Source organism: Tupaia chinensis, unplaced genomic scaffold (genome assembly GCF_000334495.1).
Source record: "Tupaia chinensis unplaced genomic scaffold, TupChi_1.0 Scaffold143610_2, whole genome shotgun sequence".
Classification (NCBI taxonomy): Eukaryota; Metazoa; Chordata; class Mammalia; order Scandentia; family Tupaiidae; genus Tupaia; species Tupaia belangeri.
In genome coordinates this window covers 143,268-153,860 of record NW_006203457.1, presented here as the reverse complement: position 1 = coordinate 153,860, position 10,593 = coordinate 143,268, and the positions used below count along the sequence as shown (strand labels likewise).

General features: G+C 36.5%; 1 pseudogene; it reads left to right on the top strand.

Annotated features, from left to right (window-relative positions):
• Positions 1-5,814: 5,814 nt before the first annotated feature.
• Positions 5,815-10,593, top strand: part of LOC102482070 (uncharacterized) — a 12,647-nt pseudogene continuing 7,868 nt past the window's right edge.

Sequence of the window (10,593 nt, the reverse complement as noted above, 5' to 3'; positions counted from 1 at the left end):
ACTGTGCAGAAAGGGAACTGCAAGCTTTGTTTAAAACCATGAGAAAGAATACTCTTTATGTAACTAATGTGACCTTTGCAAAAAACATATCCCATAAATGCCTGATATTCAGTCAATATTTTCCAAAGTTCTTTGCCAAGTGTGATGTTCCTGTAGTAGATATTTAAATTTATATTTGATAAGTGAATCTCTTTAAAATATCATTACATGATAGTAGATTTTTCTTCTCCCCCACTCTTACTTGCTCTTTTCAGCTCTGATGCTTTTCCCTAACTGCTACTAGGAAATGAAAGCGGAGAAAGGCAATGAAAGCCTAAAAAATTCCTTCACTTTATGCTAATTCTGGTGCTCTATGTGCCTTTTTTTCCCTGTAGACAATGTATATCACCAGAACTTACCAAAAGACTAGACTTGCTCATGCACTTCCACACGTGCACACACAGGAGATATTCAGAAAGTTCATGGAAGGGAGCCAGCAGGTGGTGCAGTGGTTAAGGCACTAGACTCTACATGACTAACGACAGTTCAAGTCTTGGACCTAGCAGCTTGAAAATCACACTGGTCATGTATTCCCAAAATCCCGAGAGGAGAATATAAGAGAAGGGATTGAGGCATTCTCATATTCTTTCTATCTCTGTGTCTTTCAGATGAGTGCAAAATAGTTTAAAAGGGTACATGGAAAAATGTGTATTATGAAAAAACTATACATGGATTTAAAATTGAGGGGGCATCAAATAAACTTGTACTTTAATTCCATTTTCTACACACTTTTTGAACTCCTAGTGTGTGTGTGTGTGTGTGTGTGTGTGTGTGAATTCTAGAAGTCAGTGAGCTGGACATTTATTTAGGTCTAGTCCCAAAATACTTCAACCAGATCTTAAGTATCTTTTATTTGACTAACAATTAGATACATGTTGTGTAAAAAGCCCTTACTCTTTGATTAGATGTGCTGTTTGTCCCATAGTCATTCCCTCTCTTTCTTTCCACCCCCAAACACCTCCTTCACTTTGCCCCTCCTCCCACACATCCCTTCATTTTCCTGGATTTTTTTTAAAGTAAGTTGCAGACGTCACCCCTAAATACTTCACCGTATATCTTCTAATGTCTAGGACGTTCTTCTACATAACCACAATACTGTTATTACCCTCAAATAAATTTAACATTGATACAATTTAAAAATACATGGTCTATTTTCTCTTTTTTTTCCATTACAACTTGTTCACATGGTCTATTTTCAACTTCTCACTTTTTCCAAAAAATATCTTCCATAGATGTTTTTGTTCTAATTCACATTCCTATTATGGAACATTTGTTGTCATGTCTCTTTAAACTTCTTTAATTTAGAACAATCCTTATGACTTTGTTTTTCATGACATTGACATTATCGAAGATTCCAGGCCACTTGCCTTATAGGGCATCCCACAGTCTGGTATTATCTATTGTTTCCTCATGATTGGATTCAAGCTAAATATGTTTAGTAAAACTACTAAGTCATGCTGTGTATTCCCCATTGCATCACATCAGGAGTCACATCATCATAATTTGTCCTATTATTTGTTTAATCCATCAGAGTTCTCCACCATAAAAGTGTATTTTTTTAACTAATAAGTAATATATGGGGTGATACTTCATACCTATGTAAATATCTTATTTCATAACAATCTTTTATTGATTTGTTTCAGCATCCCATGATGATCCTTGCCTGAACTGATATTAACTGGGAATTGTAAAATGATGATTTTTCTAATTTGAAGTTTATTTGTTCATTTCTTCCTTGAGAGAGACAGAAATACAGAGAGAAGCATCCCCGGTATTGTCCCCGTGCCATGATCCAACTCCAGTTTCAGCAGGGTTGAATCACATGCACATTTGTGTGTATCCAGAGTGCATAGGGATGCTTTTGGATGCAAATCTGCTATCTTCGCATGTGGATCTAGTTGTGTTACCACTGCACCACTACTGTCTGGCCCTTAATTTGTTTCTCTTTCTACTTTATTTGCTATCTAGCATTTTGCTGTAAGGAAGAGACTTCCCTTTTCCCTCTCCCTTTTTGGAGTATGACTGAAGACTCTCAGATTCTTATTTAATTCAGCATGTTGAAGTCCATTACCATCATATTTTTAGTGCTCCAATTGTTTCAAATTTGGCTAATGTAATCTCTCAAATCATTGCCTATACTCTTCTGATATTTCTCAATAGCAGTTCAGTTCTGTCTTTTTTTTTTTTTAATATAATAAGATTTTCCAGAGGCTAACCCATGGCCTGGTGGTTAAGATGGCTAGATCCCACAGGGCCAACTGCATGGTTCAAGTCCCAAACCCAAGGACTTCAAAAACATACTGGTCACATGTGTGTGCATTCCCAAAATCTCAAAGGGAGGGAGAGATAGAGGAGAAGGGTAGGTGGTGTGATTTTTCCCATAGTGGGATACTTTGTCACTTTCCTTTGTCACTTTCTCTCTGTGTCTCTCCAGCAAGCACATGTGCCCTCTGGAAAATTTAAATGAATAAATAATAGAAATTTTAAAAGTAAAAAATTTTCCAAGATTACCTTGTTTTCCTGTCTCAGACTTGGAAACAGCCATTGTCTCAAAGAAACTGGACTTCACTGAGTATGGAGTAGTATTTATAAACTAAAATATAAAGAATATCCATTGTTGGGAACCAGCAGTTAGCGTAATGGCTATGTCGCTGGACTCCCACATAGTCGACCACGGTTCACGTCCTGGAACCGGTGACTTAAAACTCACGCCAGGCATGTGTGCGTGTGTGCCCAAGATCCCAAGAGGAGAATGGAGGAGAAGGGATTGCGGCATGGCCATCCCCCCTGGGGGATGATTTCTCGCTTTCTGTCTCTCTCTGTCTGGTGAGCACACACGCCTTATAGCAAAAACCTCTCCAAAAAATAAAAAGAAAAAAAAAAGCAATACTAATAGAATTTTCTGCAATAATGGATTCTATACACTATACAATACAATGTTAGTCACACATGGCTACTGATTTCTTGAAACGGAGAAAGAGGAAGAGAATCCTGTTTTTATCAAAAGCTTTCTTTATTGTGTGGATCATGAACAGACAACTTTTTTTTTTCTTTTGAGAGGTTTTTGCTATAGGGCGCATGCACTCTCCAGAAAGACAGAGAGATAGAAAGTGAGAAATCACCCCCCAGGGGAGATAGCCACACTGTAATCCCTTCTCCTCCATTCTCCTCTCAGGATCTTGGGTACACATGCACACACGCCCGGTGTGAGTCTAAGTCACCTGGTCTGGGACTTGAACTGCATTCAGCTACATAGGAGTCCATTGACATAGCCATTATGCTAACTGCTGGTCCCTCAAACTGACCACTTTCTAATCTTTAGTTTTTAGCTTTTTTATGCCACCAAAAGACTTTTACAGAATATTTACTCAATAGTAGATAACTGTAAGAAAATTAATAAAATTTCTGTCCCTATCACTAAATGTCATTGATTTAATAACAAAAAATTTGCTAGAGGGCATGTGTGCTCATTGGAGAGAGACCAGGAAGGAGGGAGTGGAAAGCACCTCTATGGGGGATGGCCACACCTCAACCCCTTCTCCATTTTTTTCCTGTCAAGATTTTGGGCACCCATGCACATGTACACAGTGTGTTTTTCAAGCCATGAAGTTGGCCATGTAGGATCCACCGACCTTAACCACCACATCATCAGCTGATTCCAAATTATTGATTTAATAGAAAGCTATATTAATATGTTTAATATGAGTAGAGAGATGATATGTTGTCATTTATGTTGATGATAACGTGTATAATATCCTCAATTGGACTGATGTGAAGTGTATTCATGCTGGAAAATTCACTTTATAAGTTAAGTGATGTATAGAGATTCAATGTATAAAAGAAATGAAAATAAAACATTAAATTTTAAAAATAAAATTAAAAATAAGGAATTCTAATTAAGAAATTCAATATTATATTTTTCCTAAGAAGTTAACCAAAATTTGAATTTTTGTTTTTATAATTTGCCAGAAGATGCATGTACTTGCTAGATACAAAGAGACAGAGAAAGATGGAGAGAAAGCACCTGCCCATGGGGCATGGTCTTACAGCAGTCTCTTCATTTCTCTATCCTGTCAGGATTTGGGGTAAACATGAACACATGCCTGATGTGTTTCTCAAGCTTTGGGTTCTGGACTCAGACTGTGTGGTCAGCCTTGTGGAATCAGGCTCCCCCATTCAACAGGCCACAGAGTTGGCCTCAGAAGTTTCTATGGTAAATACTGTAAATATAAGTTATCAATAGTGATAGTCAGAATTTTTCAGAATAAAATTATGTCACAATATTCTTATAATTTTTTCTGTTAACATCTAATTCATAGCTACTAAGTATATTTATTATTTTGCTTCTAATATTATATTTATGCATAATATACATACATTTATACATAATATACATATATTTACACATAATCGTAAATGCTTTGGAGTAAACAATAAAATCTAAATAAGACATGTTGAAATAGTCAAAATGGCCATACCAGGATGAGAATACTATGTCTGGTTAGAATTTCTAATGGCCTTTTTTATTCAAAATGGTCATGTTCATCTTGCTTTGTTAGTTTTAACCCACTCGTCCCCTTAATTTCAGTAAAATAAATGATGAAATGCTAAAATTTGTATTTGGATCGGCACAAGGAGGGATAGTCTTGTTTTGTCACTGTTTCCAGAAGCAGAATTACTGTACTAATTTGGGGCAAAGGTTGTATTTTAGTCATCCAAAGATATAGCTTTTGCCTGGTAAAAATTGTGGGCAAGTTTCTGAATGAAAGCATCCAATGTAAAATTGAACCTTTCCTTGTATTGTTTGGCATGATTCTTAATGTTATAATTTATGAGTATTATAAGTAAGAAATTATGGGAGCAGCAAGTGGTGTGGTGGATAAGTTGCTGGACTCCCATATGACTGACCATGATTTGAGTTCCAGACCTGGTGACTTGAAAATCATGTGCAAGTATACCCAAATCCCAAGAGAAGAATGGGAGAGAAAGGATTGTGGCATGACCATCTCCTCTGGGGATTGATTTCTCACTTTCCTCTTTCTGTCTCTCTCTCATGAGCACATGCACCCTATGACAACAACCTAAAAAAAAAAGTAAGAAATTATTATTGAGCCTTGTTGTCTTGCTGTAGATACCATCAGGGCAGTTCTAATTCAGCTTGAAAGTCAGGCCATAAACAAGGACAACTTGTATATAATAATTAGTATTTACTTTTCTGATGTTGGTAATATGGAAAGCTTATAAAATATCCAACCATCATTGATGCAGTCTTCTTTGATCTCATGATTTAGAGACAATTCATATACAACTTCTACTGGACTCAGATTCACTTAATATAATTCTGGTTTGTAGTGTTACTGATATTAATTAAAATTTTCTTCCTAGTGAAAACTATTGTCTATGAAACTCTTTGGCATTTGATGTTAAGGCTATATCTCTTTGCATTTTAAGATATCTGTAATGATCACTAGGAGCCATAGACAGTAGTGGTAAAGATTGTGGGTCCTAGAGGTAGACTGCTTAGGTCAAGAGCATCAACATTTACTAGGTTTTGAACTCAGGCATATTATTTAACCTCCCTGAACTTCAGTTTTCTTATCTGTTAAATGGAAGTGATAGATCCTACCTCTTAGAGTTGATGTATTAAATGAGAAAGTGCCTTGTAATAATTATTTGGTTGTTATTAATAACTGTTGCCCCTTTTCTCTTTGATATATATGTTTTTCAGTTAGGTTGGGCAAATGTTACATCTAGCATATGGTTCCTCCTTTCGAGATGCAGCTGCTAACGCAGGTAAGAACTTCAAAGTTCCAAAGATTTACGAAGTTTTAAAAAAATACGGAAACATGATTTAAATATGAGCTCATCATTAACATACCATTCCATATATGTCATTGTCTAGAGATTACTGGAAGTTTTACTGTAATGCATTTTATAAATACAATAGAATTACTTTGTAAATATATGTAATGAAATATACATATGTTCAAGAATCACTGAATTATGCTCAAAGAGTTTAATTTCTAGTATTGGACTGAAACTGAGATGTAAAAATAAACTATATATTATGTAATCTTTTGGAGATATCATGATTTGTTAAATTAGGAAACATATTTTATGGGTACAGTATCCTTTTATATGCTTTTCTCTTTGCTTGTTGACTTATTTTCTCTTGCATCTCACAATATAATTAAAGGCAAAAATAATTTTCTGACTTATCCTCCAAAGAATCCTAAATATAGTGAATGATATATCCTTATGCTCTTTTCTAATCCTGCATAAAATAATTTTATTCTGTCTAGAGGGCAAATTCCTGAAAGATAGAAAGCAGGATTAGATTAATCCAATTTATATAGCACCTACAATTATTCAGTAACCATAAAAAATAAGAAATATCCAATCAATTTCACATATAGAAGAATCATTTGTAAAGTGATTTTGAAAACTCAGAAATTAAAGTTTTCATAATGTAAAACATTCTCAAGTATTAATTATTATTGCTAATAATTTTTAAAATCTTGCCTATAAGCTGATCTGGAAAGTAAAGGGTAAAAAACAATAATGGGGAAAAAAGACATATAGAAATATTACATATAGGGACCAGCAGTTGGCATAATGTCTATGTCACTGGACTCCCATATAGTAGACCATGGTTAGAGTCCTGGACCCACTGGCTTAAATTCACACCAGGTGAATGTGCATGCGTGCCCAAAATCCTGAGAGGAAAATGGAGGAGAAGGGATTGCAGCATGACCATCTCCCCTGGGGGATGATTTCTCACTTTCTGTCTCTCTGTCTGTCTTTCTGGAAAGTGCACGTGCCCTATAGCAAAAAAAACTCTCAAAAAAAAGAAAGAAAGAAAGAAAGAAGGAACAAAAGAAGAAATATTACACACAAATTTTTACTAACATTTATATTTATCAAAATGAAAGTATCAATTAATTATATAATTCTAATTTTTATTGATGAACAGTCACATTATAACTTTAACTCAGTGTTGGAGTCTGTTACTGGGTATGAGTAAACAAATTAACCAACAAAATTACCTAAAATGAGCTATTCCTAATAGCTAATTCTTTTCCAAAATGCTGCAGGAACACACAGCTCTCACACAGACACAATACTGAAGAGTGGGAAAATATGGCATCTGCATACTACAATAACCATTATTCCCATAATTTAGCTTGATTTCATTTATCTTAATATAAAGATATTAGATTGGTAGTTATTGGATGCATCAAAAAGAAGTATCTGGCTCTTCCACAGACTGTCCTTTCCCCAGCAACAAGCACCAGGTCCAGCTACAGACCTCTGGCCAGCAAGGGATACTGAGGCAGGGTCACCTCCAACCCCCGGCTCACTTCCAAACTCCTCAGCCTAAGACCCCGCATCCTAGACTGTCCTAACCCCAGAAGCAGGCACCAGGTCCAGCTACAGGCCTCTGCCCAGCAGGGATACTGAGGCAGGGTCACCTCTGACTCCCACCTCACTTTCAGACTCCCTAGCCCAAGAACCCACCTCCTAGATAGGTAGTTAGAATTTTTCGGCTATTTTTTTCTTTGAACCTTTCCATTCTCTTGTTAATTCCTGTCTCTGCCTCTGTCCACACACTGTCCTTTCCCCAACAGCAGGCACCAGGTCCAGCTACAGGCATCTGGCCAGCAAGGGATACTGAGTAGTGTGACCTTTGACCCCTGCCTCACTTCCAGACTCCCCAGCCCAAGACCCTGCCTCCTAGGTAGGTGGATAGAATTTTTCTGCTTTTATTTATTTATTTATTTATTTATTTATTTATTTATTTATTTTTGTGCCTCTCCATTCTCTTGTTAATTCCTATCTCTGCCTCCTTCCATAAACTGTCCTTTCCCCGGCGGCAGGCACCAGGTCCAGATACAGGTCTCTGGCCAATAAGGGATACTGAGGCACCTCTGACCCTCACCTCACTTCCAGACTCCCCAGCCCAAGATCCCACCTCCTAGGTAGGTAGCTAACATTTTTCAGCTGCTCCATTCTCTTGTTAATCCCTATCTCTGCCTCCTTCCACAGACTGTCCTTTCCCTGGCAGCAGGCACCAGGTTCAGCTATAGGCCTCTGGCCAGCAAGGGATACTGAGGTAGAGTCACCTCCGACTTCCACCTAACTTCCAGACTCCCCATCTCACCCCGACATGGGATCTTTTCGAAGACTGACCACATCATAAGGCACAAAGCAAACCTCTACAGATTCAGAGGCATAGAAATTATATCCAACACCTTCTCTGACCATGATGGAATGAAACTTGATTTTAATTTCAAGAGAAATCCTCAAAAATACCCAAATACATGAAAACTAAATAACCTACTCCTGAATAACTCCAGTACTACTGAAGAAATAAAGACTGAAATCAAACGATTCATGGAAGACAATGACAATGAGGACATGAGTTTCCATAATTTTTGGGACACTGCTAAAGCAATCATAAGAGGGAAGTTCATAGCAATTAGTGCACATAAGAGGAAGACAGAAAGAAGGCAAATGGATCACCAAATATCATGCCTCCAAGAATTGGAAAAAAAGCAAGAGCAAAAAGAATCCAAAAAAACTCCAGGAGAAAGGAAATAATAAGGATCTGAGCAGAAATAAATGAAATAGAAAATAAACGTACTATACAGAAAATAAATTAAAGTAAAAGTTTGTTTTTTGAAAGGATAAACAAAATTGATACACCACTAGCGAGACTTATTAAGAAGAAGAGAGAAAAGAATCAGGTGAATCAGATCTGCAATGAAGCTGGTAATGTAAAAAAAGACATACTAGAAATTCAAAGCATCATTAGAGGATACTTTGAACATCTATATGCTAAGAAACAACACAATCTGGATGAGATGGACAAATTCCTGAACACATATAATCTACCAAGAATGAGCCAGGAGGATATAGAAAGTCTGAATAGACCCATACCAAGCCAGGAAATTGAATCAGTAATAAATAATCTCCCAAAAAAAGAAAAGCCCTGGCCCTGATAGATACACCTCTGAATTCTACAAAACTTTCAAAGAAGAGTTAACCGCCATTGTGCTCAAGTTATTTCTAAAGATCTAAAAGGGTGAATCTCTCCCTAATTCATTCTATGAAGTCTCTGTCACCCTTATCCTTAAAACAGATAAGGACAGAACAAGGAAGGAAAACTATAGACCAATATCTCTGATGAATATAGATGCAAAGATTCTCAACAAGATACTAGCAAATCGTATCCAACAACTTATAGAAAGGATCACACACCATGATCAGGTAGGCTTTATTCCAGGAATGCAAGGTTGGTTCAACTTATGCAAAACCATAAATGTAATACATCATATTAGCAGGAATAAAGATAATAATCATATGGTCATATCAACTGATGAAGAAAAAGCATTTGAAAAGATACAATATCCCTTTGTGATCAAGACTCTCAGCAAAATCAGCATAGAAGCATCACTTCTCAACACAATAAAAGCTATCTGTGAAAAACCCATAGTGAACATCATCCTCAATGGAGAAAATCTGAAAGCTTTTCCACTAAAAATGGGTCCAAGACAAGGATGCCCACCTTCGCTACTCCTCTTCAATACAGTACTGGAAGTTGTCACCAACACAATAAGAAAAGAGGAAAAAATAAAAAGTATTCAAATAGGAAAATAAGAGGTGAAACTCTCTCTATTTGCAGGTGACATAATTGTATACATAGAAGACCCAATGGTATCCATGAAAAAATTCCTGGAAATAATGCATTAATACAGTGAAGTTGCAGGATACAAAATTAATATCCAGAAATCTATAGCATTTCCATATATGAACAACAAGCAGACTGAAATAGAACTGAAAAATGTTATTCCATTTACCATAGCCACAAAAAGTATAATAAACTTAGGGATAAATCTAACCAAAGAAGTTAAAGACCTCTACAAGAAAAACTATGTGAAGATAAAAAAAGAAATTGAAAATGATACAAAAACATGGAAGGATATCTAATGTTCCTGGATTGGAAGAATTAATATAATCAAAATGGCAATTCTACCCAAATTAATCTACATATTGAATGCAATGCCAATCAAAGTACCAGACACGTTGTTCACAGATCTAGGAAAGACAATCATAAAGTTTGTCTGGAATCATAAAAGACCCCATATTGCCAAAGCAATTCTGCACAAGAAGAGTGTAATGGGTGGCATCTCACTCCCTGATCCAAAAATATACTACAAAGCTGTGGTAATCAAAACAGCATGGTACTGGCACAGAAACAGACACGTGGACCATTAGAACAGAATAGAGTCCCCAGAAATAAATTCCCAAACATATAGTCAACTGATCTTTGACAAGGGGTACCAGTAAATCCAGTGGGAAAAGGAAAACCTCTTCAGCAAATGGTGCTAGATAAATTGGATTTCCACCTGCAGAAAGATGGATCTGAACCTCTACCTCTCACCTTTGACAAAAATAAAGTCAAGGTAGATCAAGGATCTAAACCTAAGACTTCAAACTATAAAACCACTCCTGGAAAACACTGGGGAAACTCTATGAGACACTGGTGTAGGG